Genomic DNA, 15,520 nt, shown 5'->3' with positions numbered 1-15,520 from the left:
TAAAATTCTTGACCATATTTCATTCCTAATATAATTTGCAATGTATGAATTTGAGAGGATTCAGTTCCTTGATGAAACAGAAAATAATAAATACTCTTCCCTAAAACTGGTCAGGAAATATGAAGGACAACCATATAATTCAATTTACTCAAAAAAATTTTTTGTACTTTTATGGTTTTAACATAACTATAATGTGCACAAGCTGATCATTCATTTTCTTTGCTGTGCAGCCTGGTATTGGGATTGGTGACTCTGATGGCCAGCTGGGCTGCTCTTTCCACAAGGGCTTTGCGGTTCTTTGAGGAGACATTGTGAGCAATCTCTGCACGGTAAGATTTGTTGCACATCAGCAGCACTTCAAGCTCCTTGACATTGTGGACTAGGAATTTCTGGAAGCTTTTGGGTAATATGATTTGCTTTCTTGTTGCTACCCTAACCAATTGGGCATCAAGATCTGGCCCTCTAATCTTCTGCGCATCCTATTGTCAATGCCTCTGGGTTTCTGGCAGTTGCGCTTAATTTTGACATATTGGTCTGACTGGTACCAGATGAACTTTTTGGTCCTTTCTTTAATGATCTTGGGCTTCATCAGAGGTCTGAGGGCAGCGACATTGCCCTGTAACACACGGCTGCCACCTCCACAGGTAGCGTGGAGGAAGAGAAAGGAAGATGGCACGCGAGGGCTCCATCTACTCAAAACTTTTAAACCAGATTATAAAGCTAAGTCCACCTGAACCCTTAGTTGAGGTGGGTGAGGATTTCATTCCTAAGGCTGAAATAATTTCATTTGTGGCCAACTCAGCTCCAGGAGCAGAAAGATTACCAAAGATATTTTAAGATCAGTATGAAGTACATTCTGCTTAAACCAATTATGAAATTGTCAGATCTCAGATGACAGCCAATTTCATGCATTTCAGAGCCACTGAATTTATTTAGTCACAACAATAATAGAAATTGAACAAGAAAGATAGCATTACATATAATTCTTTGGGGGGATCAAAATAGATGAATGACTTACAAATAAAGTTCTGTGGGTTGGCATATATGATATTTTTTAAGATTTTATTTATTTATTTGACAGACAGAGATCACAAGTAGGCAGAGAGGCCGGCAGAGAAAGAGGAGGAAGCAGGCTCCCTGCAGAGCAGAGAGCCCGATGTGGGGCTCCATCCCAAGACCCTGGGACCATGACCTGAGCCGAAGGCAGGGGCTTTAACCCACTGAGCCACCCAGGTGCCCCGTCATACATGATTTTAAGAAAAATATGTTGTAGGAAAAATGTGGATTTATAATTATATTGTTTAATAATTATACCTTCATGATTATTTTCTGCTTATTCTATCTCATGGACTCATTTAAGAGAAAACATGTAAATTTAAATAATATATTTAATCTTTTTTCTTCTGTATCATTTCATCAATAAAAGAGGATGATAAAATATATTAAGGTAGAAAGCAATGCTTACAAACTTCTCACTTTTGTATAATTTTTAACCCATGGATTCTAAACAGTGCCCTATAATACATACAAAAGGAAATAGTTTAACATAATTAGTTATAATTTCATGCATCCTTCAATATAAAAGCTTGTTATGAACTTAGAGTAATTCATATGAGCTTTTTCTAAGACTGTTCTTTGTAGTGTGTTTGCATAATAATAAGATCCAATCTGTTAGAAAACAAGTAAAGGACAAATGGTCATCATTCTGGTCTAATGATGTTTAATGCAGTTTTAAGCAATCTCCTAAAGACAAAAGGTGGTCACTCAGACATAGCCAATTACTTATTTGTGTGGCAGATGAAATCTTTAATAACGAATCTGATTAACATTCAATAATAAACATACAGGCTGGGAAAATGACCAAGCCACCTCAACCACCAGTAAACGTCAACTAAGCCTTTGTTCGAATTGAGATCAGACTGGTATTCCAGAAAGGCACATTAAGATAAAAGTTTATCAAATGTGTTAACATAGACCCCCCTAAAAAATCTACACAAAATCCCTGTTACACAAAGGTCACCTTTTTAACAGCTGACTTGTCTATCTGGAAAATAGACCAAACATCTTTATGAGTTATATATATTTAATTGTTTAGGGATTTTTTTTTAAAGATTTTATTTATTTATTTGACAGAGAGAGATCACAAGTAGACGGAGAGGCAGGCAGAGAGAGAGAGAGAGAGAGGGAAGCAGGCTCCCTGCTGAGCAGAGAGCCCGATGCGGGACTCGATCCCAGGACCCTGAGATCATGACCTGAGCCGAAGGCAGCGGCTTAACCCACTGAGCCACCAAGGCGCCCCATGTATAATAATAATGCCAGAAGTAGAAAAGAGGAAGGAACAAAAGGAATACCTGAAACAATAATGACTGACAATTTCCCAAAACTAATGAGAAACATCAAAACACAGAACCATGAAGTTCATAAACCACTGAGAATAAATACCACAAAATCTACACCAACGTGTACCACATTCAAACTTCAGAAAATCAAAGACAAAGAAAAAAATTTTGAAAGAAGCCAGAGGAAAAAACACTTTACCACAGAGGAGCAAGGATAATAATTACATTAAACTTCTCTTCAGAAAACATGCAAGCAAGGAAAAAAAATAGTGGAGTAAAATACTTAAAGTGTTGGGGCGCCTGGGAAGCTCAGTGGGTTAAGCCTCTGCCTTCAGCTCAGGTCCTGATTCCAGGGTGCTGGGATCGAGCCCCACATCAGGCTCTCTCTGCTCAGAAGGGAGCCTGCTTCCCCCTGCTCTCTGCCTGACCCTTTGCCTACTTGTGATCTCTCTCTGTATCAAATAAATAAATAAAATATTGTAAAAACATAAAATACTTAAAGCATTGAAAGAAAAAAAAATAACCAACCTAAAATTTTATCTCCAGCTAAATTAAACTTGAAAAATGAAGGAGAAATACATTCTCAGATAAGCAAAAATGGATTTGAGGGAATTTTTTACCCATAGGCAACTTCCATGTTTTATAAGAAATGTTAGAAGAAATTCCTCAGAAAAAAAGAAAATTCTATAGATCAGTATTATGGGCTGAATTGTCTCCCCCCAAAATTCATATATTGGAGCCCAAACCTCTGCTAACTCAGAATATAACTGCATTTGAATATAGGGTCATAAAAACTAAAGCAAAAACAAGTTAAAATGAGATCATTGGTGTAAGACCTACTCTAATATAACTGGTGTCCTTATAAGAAGAGGAGATTGACTTCTTTTGTGTTAAATATTTTGTAGTGTACTATTTTAACTCTTTTGTGTCTCTTCCCGCATTTAAAAAATTATTTCCTTAATGGATGCTCTGGCGATTATAATTAGCAACTTAACTTGAAACAATCTAGTTCAGATTAATATTAATTTCAATGTTATATACCAACTTTCTTCCAACATTTCCAACCTGTCACTTGTACAATTGTTGCCACACAATTTACATCTTTAATATGAACTCATCAGTGGCTTTTATAATTATTGTTATACTTAGTTGTCTTTGAAAAGAGGTAAAAGGAAAGGATTATAAACAAACACATTTATGCTGTCTTCTTTTCTTTTTTTAAGATTTTATTTATTTATTTGTCAGAGAGAGTGAGCACAGGCAGACAGAGTGGCAGGCAGAGGCAGAGGGAGAAACAGGCTTCCTGCTGAGCAAGGAGCCTGATGTGGGACTTGATCCCAGGACGCTGGAATCATGACCTGAGCCGAAGGCAGCCACTTAACCAACTGAGCCACCCAGGCGTCCCTATGCTGTCTTTTATTTATTTCTGAAATTACTTTTACCAGTGCTCTATATTTCTTCATGAGAATTCAAGTTACCATCTGGTGGTGGTGTTTTTTTGTTTTTTGTTTTTTGTTTTTTCATTTAGCCTGAAGGACTCCAGTTAGCATTTCTCATATAACAAGTTTGCTAGTAATATATACTCTGTTTTTGTTTATCTGAGAGTACCAGAATTTCTCCTTCATTTTTAAAAAGATTTATTTTTTCGGCACCTGGGTGGCTCAGTGGGTTGGGTCTCTGCCTTCAGCTTGGGTCATGATCTCAGGGTCCTGGGATCGAGTCCCCCATCTCTGCTCAGCAGGGAGACTGCTTCCTCCTCTCTATCTGCCTGCCTCTCTGCCTACTTGTGATCTCTGTGATCTTTTTCTTTAAAAAAAAAGATTTATTTTTTCATTTGAGAGAGAAAATGAGAGTAAGAGTGGGGGGAGGGGCAGAGGGAGAGCGAGAGAGAGAATCTCCAACAGACTCCTTGCTGAATATGGAGCCAGACAAGGGGCTTGATCCTACGACTCTGAGATCACGACCTGAGACAAAATCAAGAGTTCAATGCTTAACTGACTACCACCTAGGCATCCCTCTCCTTCATTTTAAAAATTCAACTCATTTTGAGGTAGTTGTAGAATGATATGCAATTGTAAGATATAATATAGTAATCCCATGACCTGTTGCCCAGTTTCCAAAAGTATAATATCTTGCAAAATAAGAGCATGATATTGCAACAAGAATGTTGATATTAAAAGAGTCAATATGCAACATTTGCATCATGACAAGAATCTCTCCTGCCTTATAATAGCCACACCCAAACACTCTCACTTGCATTTCCTCCTTAATCTTTGGTAACCACTAATCTGCTCACCATTTGAATAATTTTGTATTTCAAGAATTTTATATAAATGGAATCATACAGCATGTAATCTTTTGAGATTGGTTTTTTAAACTTAGCATAATTCTATGGAGATACATCCAGGTTGTTCTGTGTATCAATAATTCATATCTTTTATTGCTGTTTAGTATTTCATTGTGTGTATAAAGTACAGTTTCTTTACTAACCTGTTGAAGAACATCTGGGTTGTTTTCATCTTTTAGCTGTTATGAATAGTGCTGCTATAAACATTTGTGTATGGATTTCTGAGGCAACACAGCTTTCATTTCCCTGGGATAAATACCTAGGAGTGAATTGCTGTTATATGGCAATAGGGAGGATCCTTAGTTTATATATCAACTTTTAAAGTAAGACTTTATTTACTGTATCTAAAAAGTTATCACCTTAGCCAATGTCACCAAGGTTTTCTCATATGTTATCACATGAGCATATGTTATCTTACATGAGTTTTATACTTTTGTGTTTTACATTAGGTCTGCAGTCTTTCTGAGTAAAGTTTTATGAAAGGTTTAAGTCTAGATTCACTTTTTTTGCGTGCAGATGTCCAGATGTTCCAGTAGCCTTTCTTGAAGACACTATCTTTGCTCTGTCATACTCTTTTTGTTCCTTTGCCAAATATCAGCTGACTGTATTAATGGGGATCTCTTTCTGGACTCTATTCTGTTCTATCAATCTAGTTAGCTATGATTTGTCAATACCACACTGTCTTGATTACTGTAGCTTTCTAGTAAGTCTTGATGTTAGGTAGTGTCAGTCCTCCAATATTGTTCTTCTCTTTCAATATTGTGTTGGCTATTCTGGGCCTTTTGCCTCTTCATATAAACTTTCAAACCAGTTTGTTGACATCCACAAAATAACTTGCTTGGATTTTGATTGGGACTACATCGAGTCTATAGATCAAGTTGGAAAGAACTGACATCTTGATAATATAACCATAAATATGGAGTAGCTTTCCATTTATTTAGTTCTTCTCTTATTTCATTCTTCAGAGTTTTGTAGTTTCCTCATCTACATCTTGTACCTACTTTGCTAGCTTTATACTTAATTATTTCATTAGTTCTTTTGACTAGTGTAAGTGCTTTTGTGTTTTTTTTTTAAATTTTATTTGTTTATTTGACAGAGATCACAAGTAGGCAGAGAGGCAGGTGGAGAGAGAGGAGGAAGCAGGCTCCCTGCTGAGCAGAGAGCCCAATGTGGGGCTCGATTCCAGGACCCTGAGATCATGACCTGAGCCGAAGGCAGAGGCTTAACCCACTGAGCCACCCAGGTGCCCCGGTTTTGTGTTTTTAATTTCAAATTCTACTTGTTCGTTGCTGCTATATAGGACAGCAACTGACTTTTGTGCATTAATCTCATATCCTGCAGTATTGCTATAATCACTTACTAGTTCTGCGGTGGGGGCGTGTTTTGGTTGATGTGGGTTTTTTTGGATTTTCTACATACATTGTCATGTCATCACTGAACAAAGACAGATTTATTTTTTCCTTCCCATTCTGACTACCTTTTATTTCCTTTTCTTGTCTTATTGCATCAGCTAGAGTTTCCTGTACAGTGTTGAGAAGGAGTGATGAGAAGGGACATCTTGCTTTGTACCTGATCTTAGTGGGAAACCTCTGAGTTTCTCACCATTAAGTATAATGTTAGCTTTGGGTTTTTGTAGATATTCTTTATCAAGTTGAGGAAGTCCTCCTCTATTTGTAGTTTACTGAGAGTTTTTATCATGTTGAGTGTTGGATTTGTGAAATTCTTTTTCTGCATCTATTGATATGATCATGGGATTTTTCTTTTTTAGCCTATTGATGTGATGGATTACATTAATTGATTTTTGAATACTGAGTTAGCTTTGGATGGTTGGGATAAATCCCACTTGGTTGTGATGTATAATTCTTTTATACATTTTTGGATTTGATTTGATAATATTTACTAAGAATTTTTACATCCATGTTCAAGAGAGATATTGTTCTGTAGTTTTCTTCTAATGTCTTTGTGTGGTTTTGGGATTAGGGTAATTCTGGCCTCATACAATGAGTTAGGCAGTATTCCCTCTACTTTTATTCTCTGAAGAGATTGTAGAGAATTAGTAAAATTTCTTCCTTAAATGTTTAGTAGAAATAATCAGTGAACCCACTTGGGCTGGGTTCTTTCTGTTTCAGAAGATTACTAATTATGGATTCAATTTCTTTAATAGATATAAGCCTATACAGATTTTCTTTGAGTGAGTTTTGTCAAATTATGTCCTTCAGGAAATTGGTCTATTTCATCTAGACCACTAATATTTGTTGTTTATGATATTTCTTTGTTATCCTTTAAAGTGCACAGGATCTGCAGTAATATTCCCTCTTTCATTTCTGACATAGGTAATTTTTTTCCTTTTTTTGCTTAGTTAAACTGGCTAGAGGCTAGTTGATTTTTTATCTTTCCAAAGAAGCACCTTTGTGTTTCACTGAATTTTTTCTATTATATCTTGTTTACAATTTCATTGATTTTTGCTCTGAATTATTATTATATTCCTTCTGCTTAATTTGGATTTAATTTGCTCTTCTTTTTCTAGTTTCCTAAAGTGGAGACTTAGATTTTTAATTTTAAATCTTTCTTCTTATATATGCATTCATTGCTATAAATTTCTTCTAGGCGTTGATGTTGCTGCATCCACACATCTTGATAAGTTGTGCTTTCATTTTCATTTAGTTCAAAATATTTTCAAATTTCTCTTGAGATTTTTTTCTTTAACCCATTTATTATTAAGAAGTGTGTTGTTTAATCTTCATGTACCTTGAGATTTTCCAGTTATCTTTCTGTTATTGATTTCTAATTTGACTCAATTGTGTTCTCAGAGCTGACATTGTATGATTTCTATTCTTTTAAATTTGTTGGACACCTGGGTGGCTCAGGTGGTTAAGTGTCTGCCTTTGGCTGAGGTCATGATCCCAGGATCCTGGGATCAAGTCCTGTATGAGGTTCCCTGCACAGTGGGGAGTCTTCTTCTCCCTCTATCCCTCGCCCTGCTCATGATATCTCTCTCTCTCTCTCTCTCTCTCGGTTAAATAACTAAAACCTATAAATAAATAAGTGAATGAATAAATTTGTTAAGCTGTATTTTCAGGTTCAGAAAGTGCTTCTCTTGGTGAATGTGCATTCTTAGTTTTTAAAGAAACTTCCAAATTGTGAGCATGGCTGTACTATTTTACATTCCCACAATAGTGTATGAGTGATGTAGGTTCTCTACATTCTCACCATCACTTGGTGTTGTCACAATTTTTAAATTTTAGTCATTCTGATATGTATGTAGTGATCTCAGTATGGTTAACTGCATTTCCCTATTGGTTAATAATGTCAAACATTTTTCCATGTAATTCTTTGTTATTTGCATATCTTCCTTGGCAAAAGGTCTCTTCATATCTTCTGCCCATACCCTAATTAGGTTGCTTGCTTTTTACTGTTTAGTTTTGAGAATTCTTCAAAGAAGTCCTTTGTCAGAAATGTGGTTTCAGGTATTTTCTCCCACTCTGCAGTTTGAATTTTCATCCTATGAGGGTCTTTTTTGGAGCAAAAGTTTTAAATTCTGAATAAGTCTAATTTATTAATGTTTCCTTTTTATGAGTCATGCTTTTGGGATCAAGTTTAAAAACTCTTTTTCTTAACCTGGTTCCAAAGATTTCCTTCTATTATTTTTTCCTAAAAGTTCAATAGTTTCACATTTTACATTTAAATTCTTGATCACTTCTGAGTTAAATTTTGTGTAAGATGTGAGGTTCATGTTGAGGTTCATTTTATTTTGCCTGTGGATGTCAAATTGATCTAGCACTGCTTATTGAAAAGTCAATCTGTCCTCCATCGAATTTCTTTTGTATCTGTCAAAATTTAGCTGGGGATATTGTGAGGATCTATTTATGAGTTCACTATTCTATCCCATTAATCTATGTTTCTATCCCTCCTAAAAAAAAATACATAGTCTTGATTACAAGTATATAAAAAGTCTTGCAATCAGGTAGACCGATCCCTTCCACTTTATTATTTTTTTTTCAAAATTGTTTTAGCTATCTTAGTACTTTGGCCTTCCCATATAAATTTTAGAATAATATTGTCTATATCTACAAAACCTTTGCTGGGATTTTGACAGTTATTACATAAATGGTATATCAATTTGGGGAGGAGAAATGACATCTAAACTCTTAGAATGAACACATAACATATCTCTGTTTATTTTCTTTCATATTTTTAAAAAGATTTATTCATTTAATTTAGAGAAAGCAAGGGGGAAGAGGGAGAGAGGGAAAGAAGGAGAGAGGGAGAGAATCTTAAGCAGACTCCCCACTGAGTGCAGACCCTCAAGTGTGAGTTGCTCAAATGACCACCCAGGTGCCCCTCTCTGTTTATTTTATGCTTTTTAAAAAGATTTTATTTATTTATTTCACAGAGATCATAAGTAGGCAGAGAGGAAGACAGAGAGAGAGAGAGGAGGAAGTAGGCTCCCAGCAGAGCAGAGAGCCCAATGTGGGGCTCAATCCCAGGACCCTGAGAGATTATGACCTGAGCTGAAGGCAGAGGCTTAAATCCACTGAGCCACCCAGGTGCCCTATTTTATGTCATACACACACACACACACACACACACACACACACACACACACACACACATATACACACATACACACACACATACACATATTAGAAAGACAGAATGAACAGGGGGAGGGGCAGTGGGAGAGAGAGGGAACCTGCAGCAGACTCTGTGCCCAGCATGGAGCCTTAGGTAGGGCTCAATCCTAAGACACTGAGATCATGACCTAAGCCAAAACCAAGAGGTGGATGCTTAACTGATTGAGCCAACCAGGCACACCCTGTTTATTTTAGATCTTTGCTTTCTTCAGTGCTGCATAATTTTCAGCATACAAATCTAATATATATTTTGTTAGAGTTACACTTAAGTATTTCATTTTTTGAGCTATTATAAATCACACTGCATTTTTAAACTTTGATGTCCACATGCTTATTGGTAGTATTTAGAAAAAAAAATTTTTTTTAAATTTTTGAGTATATAGCAATACAAGCCTTTCACAAGAAACAAGAAAGTTCTCAAGTACACAACCAAACCTTACACCTACAGGAGCTGCAGAAAGAAGAACAAAGAAAGCCTAAACCCAACAGGAGAAGAGAAATAATAATCATAGTAGAAATCAATGAAATAGAAACAAAAAAAAAAATAGAACAAATCAATGAAACTAGGAGATATTTCTTTGAAAGAATTGGTAAGATTGATAAGCCCCTGGCCAGACTTATCAAAAAGAAAAGCAAAAGGACCCAAATAAATAAAGTCATGAATGAAAGAGGAGAGATCACAACCAACACCAAAGAAATACAAACAATTATAAGAACATATTATGAGCAACTACACACCAGCAAATTTGACAATCTGGAAAAAATGGATGCATTCCTAGAGACCTATAAACTACCCAAACTGAAACAGGAAGAAATAGAAAACCTGAACAGACCCATAACCAGTAAGGAGATTGAAGCAGTCATCAAAAATTTCCCAACAAACAAGAGCCCGGGGCCAGATGGTTTCCCAGGGGAATTCTACCACACATTTAAAGAAGAATTAATACCTACTCTCCTGAAACTGTTCCAAAACATAGAAATGGAAGGAAAACTTCCAAACTCATTTTAGGAGGCCAGCATTACCTTGATCCCAAACGAGACAAAGACCCCATTAAAAAAGAGAATTACAGACCAATATCCTTAATGAACACAGATGTGAAAATTCTCACCAAAATACTAGTCAATAGGATCCAACAGTACATTAAAAGGATTATTCACCACGACCAAGTGGAATTTATTCCAGGGCAGTAAGGTTGGTTCAACATCCACACATCAATGAATGTGATACAATACACTAATAAAAGAAAGAACAAGAACCATATGATACTCTCAATAGATGCTTAAAAAGCATTTGACAAAGTAGAGCATTCTTTCTTGATCAAAACTCTTCACAGTGTAGGGGTAGAGGCTGCCTACCTCAATATCATCAAAGCCATCCATGAAAAACCCACAACAATTATCATTCTCAATGGGGAAAGACTGAGAGCTTTTCCCCTTAGGTCAGGGACATGGCAGGTCTGTCCACTCTCACTACTGGTATTCAAAATAGTATTAGAAGTCCTAGCTTCAGCAATCAGAAAACAAAAAGAAATTAAAAGCATCCAAATCAGCAAAGAATAAGTCAAACTATCAGTCTTTGAAGATGATAAGATACTTCATGTGGAAAACCCAAAAGACTCCACTCCAAATCTGCTAGAACTTGTACAGGAATTCAGTAAAGTGTCAGGATATAAAATCAATGCACAGAAATTGGTAGCCTTTCTGTACACCAACAGCAAGACAGAAGAAAGAGAAATTAAGGAGTCGATCCCATTTACAATTGCACCTAAAACTGTAAGGTGCCTAGGAATAAACGTAATCAAAGAGGCAAAGAATCTGTACTCAGAAAACTATAAAATGTTCATGAAAGAAATTGAGGAAGACACAAAGAAATGCAAAAATTTCCATGCTCATGGATTGGAAAAACAAATATTGTGAAAATGTCTATGCTACCTAAAGCAATCTACACGTTTAATGCAATCCCTAACAAAATACCATCCATTTTTTCCCCCAAAATGGAACAAATATTCCTAAAATTTATATGGAACCAGAAAAGACCCCGAATAGCCAGAGGATTGTTGAAAAAGAAAGCCAAAGGTGGTGACATTACAATTTCAGATGTCAAGCTCTATTACAAAGCTGGCATCATCAAGACAGTATGGTACTGGCACAAAAACAGACACCTAGATGAATGGAACAGAATAGAAAGCCCAGAAGTAGACCCTCAACTCTATGGTCAATCCATCTTTGACAAAGCAGGAAAGAATGTCCAGTGGAAAAAAGACAGTCTCTTCAACAAATGATGTTGGGAAAATTGGACAGCCACATGTGGAAGAGTGAAACTGGACCATTTCCTTACACCACACACAAAAGTAGACTCAAAATGGATGAAAAACCTCAGTGTGAGATAGGAATCCATCAAAATCCTTGAGAAGAACACAGGCAGCAACCTCTTCAACCTCAGCCGCAACAACTTTTTCCTAGAAACATCGTCAAAGGCAAGGGAAGCAAGGGCAAAAATGAACTATTGGGACTTCAGCAAGATCAAAAGCTTTTGCACAGCAAAAGAAACAGTCAACAAAACCAAAAGATAACTGACAGAATGGGAGAAGATATTTGCAAACGACATATCAGATAAAGGGCTACTATCCAAAATCTATAAAGAACTTGTCAAACTCAACACCCAAAGAGCAAATAATCCAATCAAGAAATGGGCAGAAGACATGAACAGACATTTCTGCAAAGAAGACATCCAGATGGGTAACAGACACATGAAAAAGTGCTCCACATCACTCGGCATCAGGGAAATACAAATCAAAACCACAATGAGATACCACCTCACACCAGTCAGAATGGCTAAAATTAACAAGTTAGGAAATGACAGATGCTGGCAAGGATGTAGAGAAAGGGGAACCCTCCTACACTGTTGGTGGGAATGCAAGCTGGTGCAGCCACTCTGGAAAACAGCATGGAGGTTTCTCAAAAAGTTGAAACTAGAGCTACCCTACAACCCAGCAATTGCACTACTGGGTATTTACCCTAAAGATAACAAATATAGTGATCCAAAGGGGCACGTGCACCCCAATGTTTATAGCAGCAATGTCCACAATAGCCAAACTATGGAAAGAAACTAGATGTCCATCCACAGATGAATGGTTAAAGAAGATGTGGTATATATATACAATGGAATACTATGCAGCCATCAAAAGAAATGAAATCTTGCCATTTGCAACAACGTGGATGGAACTAGAGGGTATTATGCTGAGTGAAATAAGTCATTCAGAGAAAGACAATTATCATATGATCTCCCTGATATGAGGAAGTTGAGTGGCAAAGTGGAGGTTTGGGGACTAAGGAAGGAAAAATGAAAAAAGATGGGATCAGAAGGGAGACAAACCATAGGAGACTCTTAAACTCACAAAACAAACTGAGGGTTGCTAGGGGAAGGGGGTAGGGAGAGGGTGGTTGGGTTATGGACATTGGGGAGGGTATGTGCTATGGTGAGTGCTGTGAAGTGTGTAAGCCCGATGATTCACAGACCTGTACCCCTGGGGCTAATAATACATTATATGTTGATTTAAAAAACTTTTTTAAAGAAGATCCCTTTGTATGTGCCTGCCACATTTTCTTTATCTTTTCATCCACTGATGGACATTTAGGTTGATACAACCTCTTGGCTATTTTAAATAATGCTCCTATGATTAACGAGTGTACAACTATCTCTTTGAGACCCTGCTTTTAATACAATACCCAGAATTGGAATTGCTGTATTATATAACAATTCTACTTTTAATTTTTTTTGAGTAGTGGTGTTACCTTTTAAATGAGTGCCTCTCTACTAGCTGTGAAACTGATAGCTTTGAATGGGTATGGTATCACGGAGTTAGGAAGAAGTCATTAACATTGTTGTCTTACTGAGGTATAATAGTATCCCTTGGATCGATGTTTTGTTTTGTTTTGTTTTCAGTTCATTCTGTGTCTTTGGTTTGCGAAATAGCTGTTAGTCGTTTTATGGTTTTTGTGGAAAAGTGAGTTACAAAGATCCTCATACTACCATTCCAGACATTGACCTCCTATATTAATTATTTGTAAGTTTGATGTATGTTTTTAACATCCCTTAAGATGAGATCCCTTCATTAGCCATATTCAAATCAGTTAATTCTATGTCTTAAGTAATAAAGAACTAATATCTGTACAATATTTATTTCCCTAATCCTATGACACAGTATCTATTTAAAGCTTTTACTCTCAAACTTCTTTTCAGCCTCCATGTCATTTACATGCATCCACACTTCCATCAATAGTAACTCTAATTATGTAGGAAATCTTTGGAGTAGAAGTTGATACACTTCCCTTCATTTGAAAATCACTGCTTAACACCTTCCAGATAAGTTTTATGATTTTCTTCCAATAGGTTGTAAACATTTCCTAGATTTAAATGGACTTTTTCATCTTGTAAGAGAAATTGATATTCCAAGTATCCTCTAAATACTTTAAAACGTTCTTTAAAAATAAAGATAGAAGTGAAAATTATCTTGAATATTAGTTATTTCAATTTTTCCTCCTTAGAGGTTATTTTAACTATGGCCTTATCAAAAGTATATACTGTTTTACAAAATATCAGGAGTAATATTCTTAAACATAGAATAATATACTCGTTAAGATTTATAATGACTGGGGCATCTGGGTGGCTCAGTTGGTTAAGTGTCCAACTCTTGATTTCAGCTCAGATCATGATCTCAAGGTCATGAGGTCAAGCCCCACAATGGGCTCTGCACTGGGTGTGGAGCCTATTTAAGATTCCCCCTCTCCCCCTGTCCATCTCCACACTCCATATGTGCTTTCTTCTCTCTCAATAAAGAAAAAAAAATATTTAAAATGACTATTTAATGAGTATAATCACTTTGAGAAAAGGAAGAGTTCTGGAGATACAATGTGAATTTACTGAATACTGCTGAACTTAATATGGTAAATTTTACATCATATTAACTATATTCTCACTTAATATAAAAAGCAAAAAGTTAAAAGACAGTTCAATTACCATATCTGCTTCTACATTCAATCTCTTGAAATGTGTTGTCTTGGTTGATATTTCTGAAGAAAATCTGGTTTCATACACATACGTAGTTGGAGAAAAAGGAATCCTTAAGTAATTTTCTCACATAATTGTTAATGTTTTTCTTTGATACTCCACCAAATGTGATAAGTTGTAATGTAGAATCTGAAACAATATTAAAGAACTTTTTGTTTTATTACATTAAAAAAGTGAGTATTTTGAAATTATGGGGTTACCATACAAGTTTAAGATTAACATAAAAAGATTTCTATAATAACAAAGAGGTAGAAAATTAACTCATTGAAGAAAATGCCCAATAGAACTGAATTAGGCAATTATTTGAAAAAATTACTGAAAACTTAGATGATCAACTATAATAAAGTATAGTTGCTTAGTCCTTTCACTAATGATCACTATGAGTGTGCAAAGTTTCTTACTTGTATTAAGGTATCTTCTAAAGAATCTATAAGTTTACAAAGATAAATTCAAAGGATAATAAGAACAAAATTTCAAAAGCTTTAATGAACTATGAATAAAGAATGGATTATTAAAAAGAACACTTAAACATCATTTATTTAGAACTCTTTTCTTTCATTTACATACACATACTAACCAAACCAGGAGATCTGAAAGAGAGCAGCTTTTTGTTGTTGGGTTTTTGTTTGTTTGTTTGCCTGTTTGTTTTTTTTACCAATTCCCTATTGAACCATTACTCTTGCTGATCTTTGGATGCAACCTGAGATTTTGAGGTTCTTCTTCATCCTTCATCCCGCTTTAACAATATTGCAATGGCAGTGACATAATAATCTCACAGTATGTCTAGTTCTTAGAAAGAAGTGTTGTCTTAACTAAGGAGAAGTTGAATGTTTTGGATTGACACAATGTTCTCTTACAATAGTAGCCAAATAGGATCAAGTGCTTGCTATAATATTTTTATTTCCTTTCCCCACTCCTCCTTTTTCCTAGATTCTCTTCCTTGTCATTGATTTACTTGTGCTTTTCTAGTACTGCTAGATGTGTATTGAAACTCACCTTCTCCACTGAAAGAAAGGCTCCAAGCCATGTACACATAGGTCCTTCATCAAGCCACATGCGTAAAATGTGAAAACATTCCTACTATTTTTTCTATGGAATTAAAAGTGTTATATCATCTAAAACAAATAAA

The 15,520-nt window shown here is 35.8% G+C and overlaps 1 pseudogene; it reads right to left on the bottom strand.

The window, feature by feature from the left end:
• Window positions 1-206: 206 nt before the first annotated feature.
• On the bottom strand, window positions 207-15,123 carry LOC125086682 (60S ribosomal protein L32-like; annotated as a pseudogene).
• Window positions 15,124-15,520: the final 397 nt, after the last annotated feature.

Source organism: Lutra lutra, chromosome 16 (assembly GCF_902655055.1).
Source record: "Lutra lutra chromosome 16, mLutLut1.2, whole genome shotgun sequence".
Classification (NCBI taxonomy): domain Eukaryota; kingdom Metazoa; phylum Chordata; class Mammalia; order Carnivora; family Mustelidae; genus Lutra; species Lutra lutra.
The sequence above is the reverse complement of the archived record's forward strand: the minus strand, read 5'-3'. Positions and strand labels throughout refer to the sequence as shown.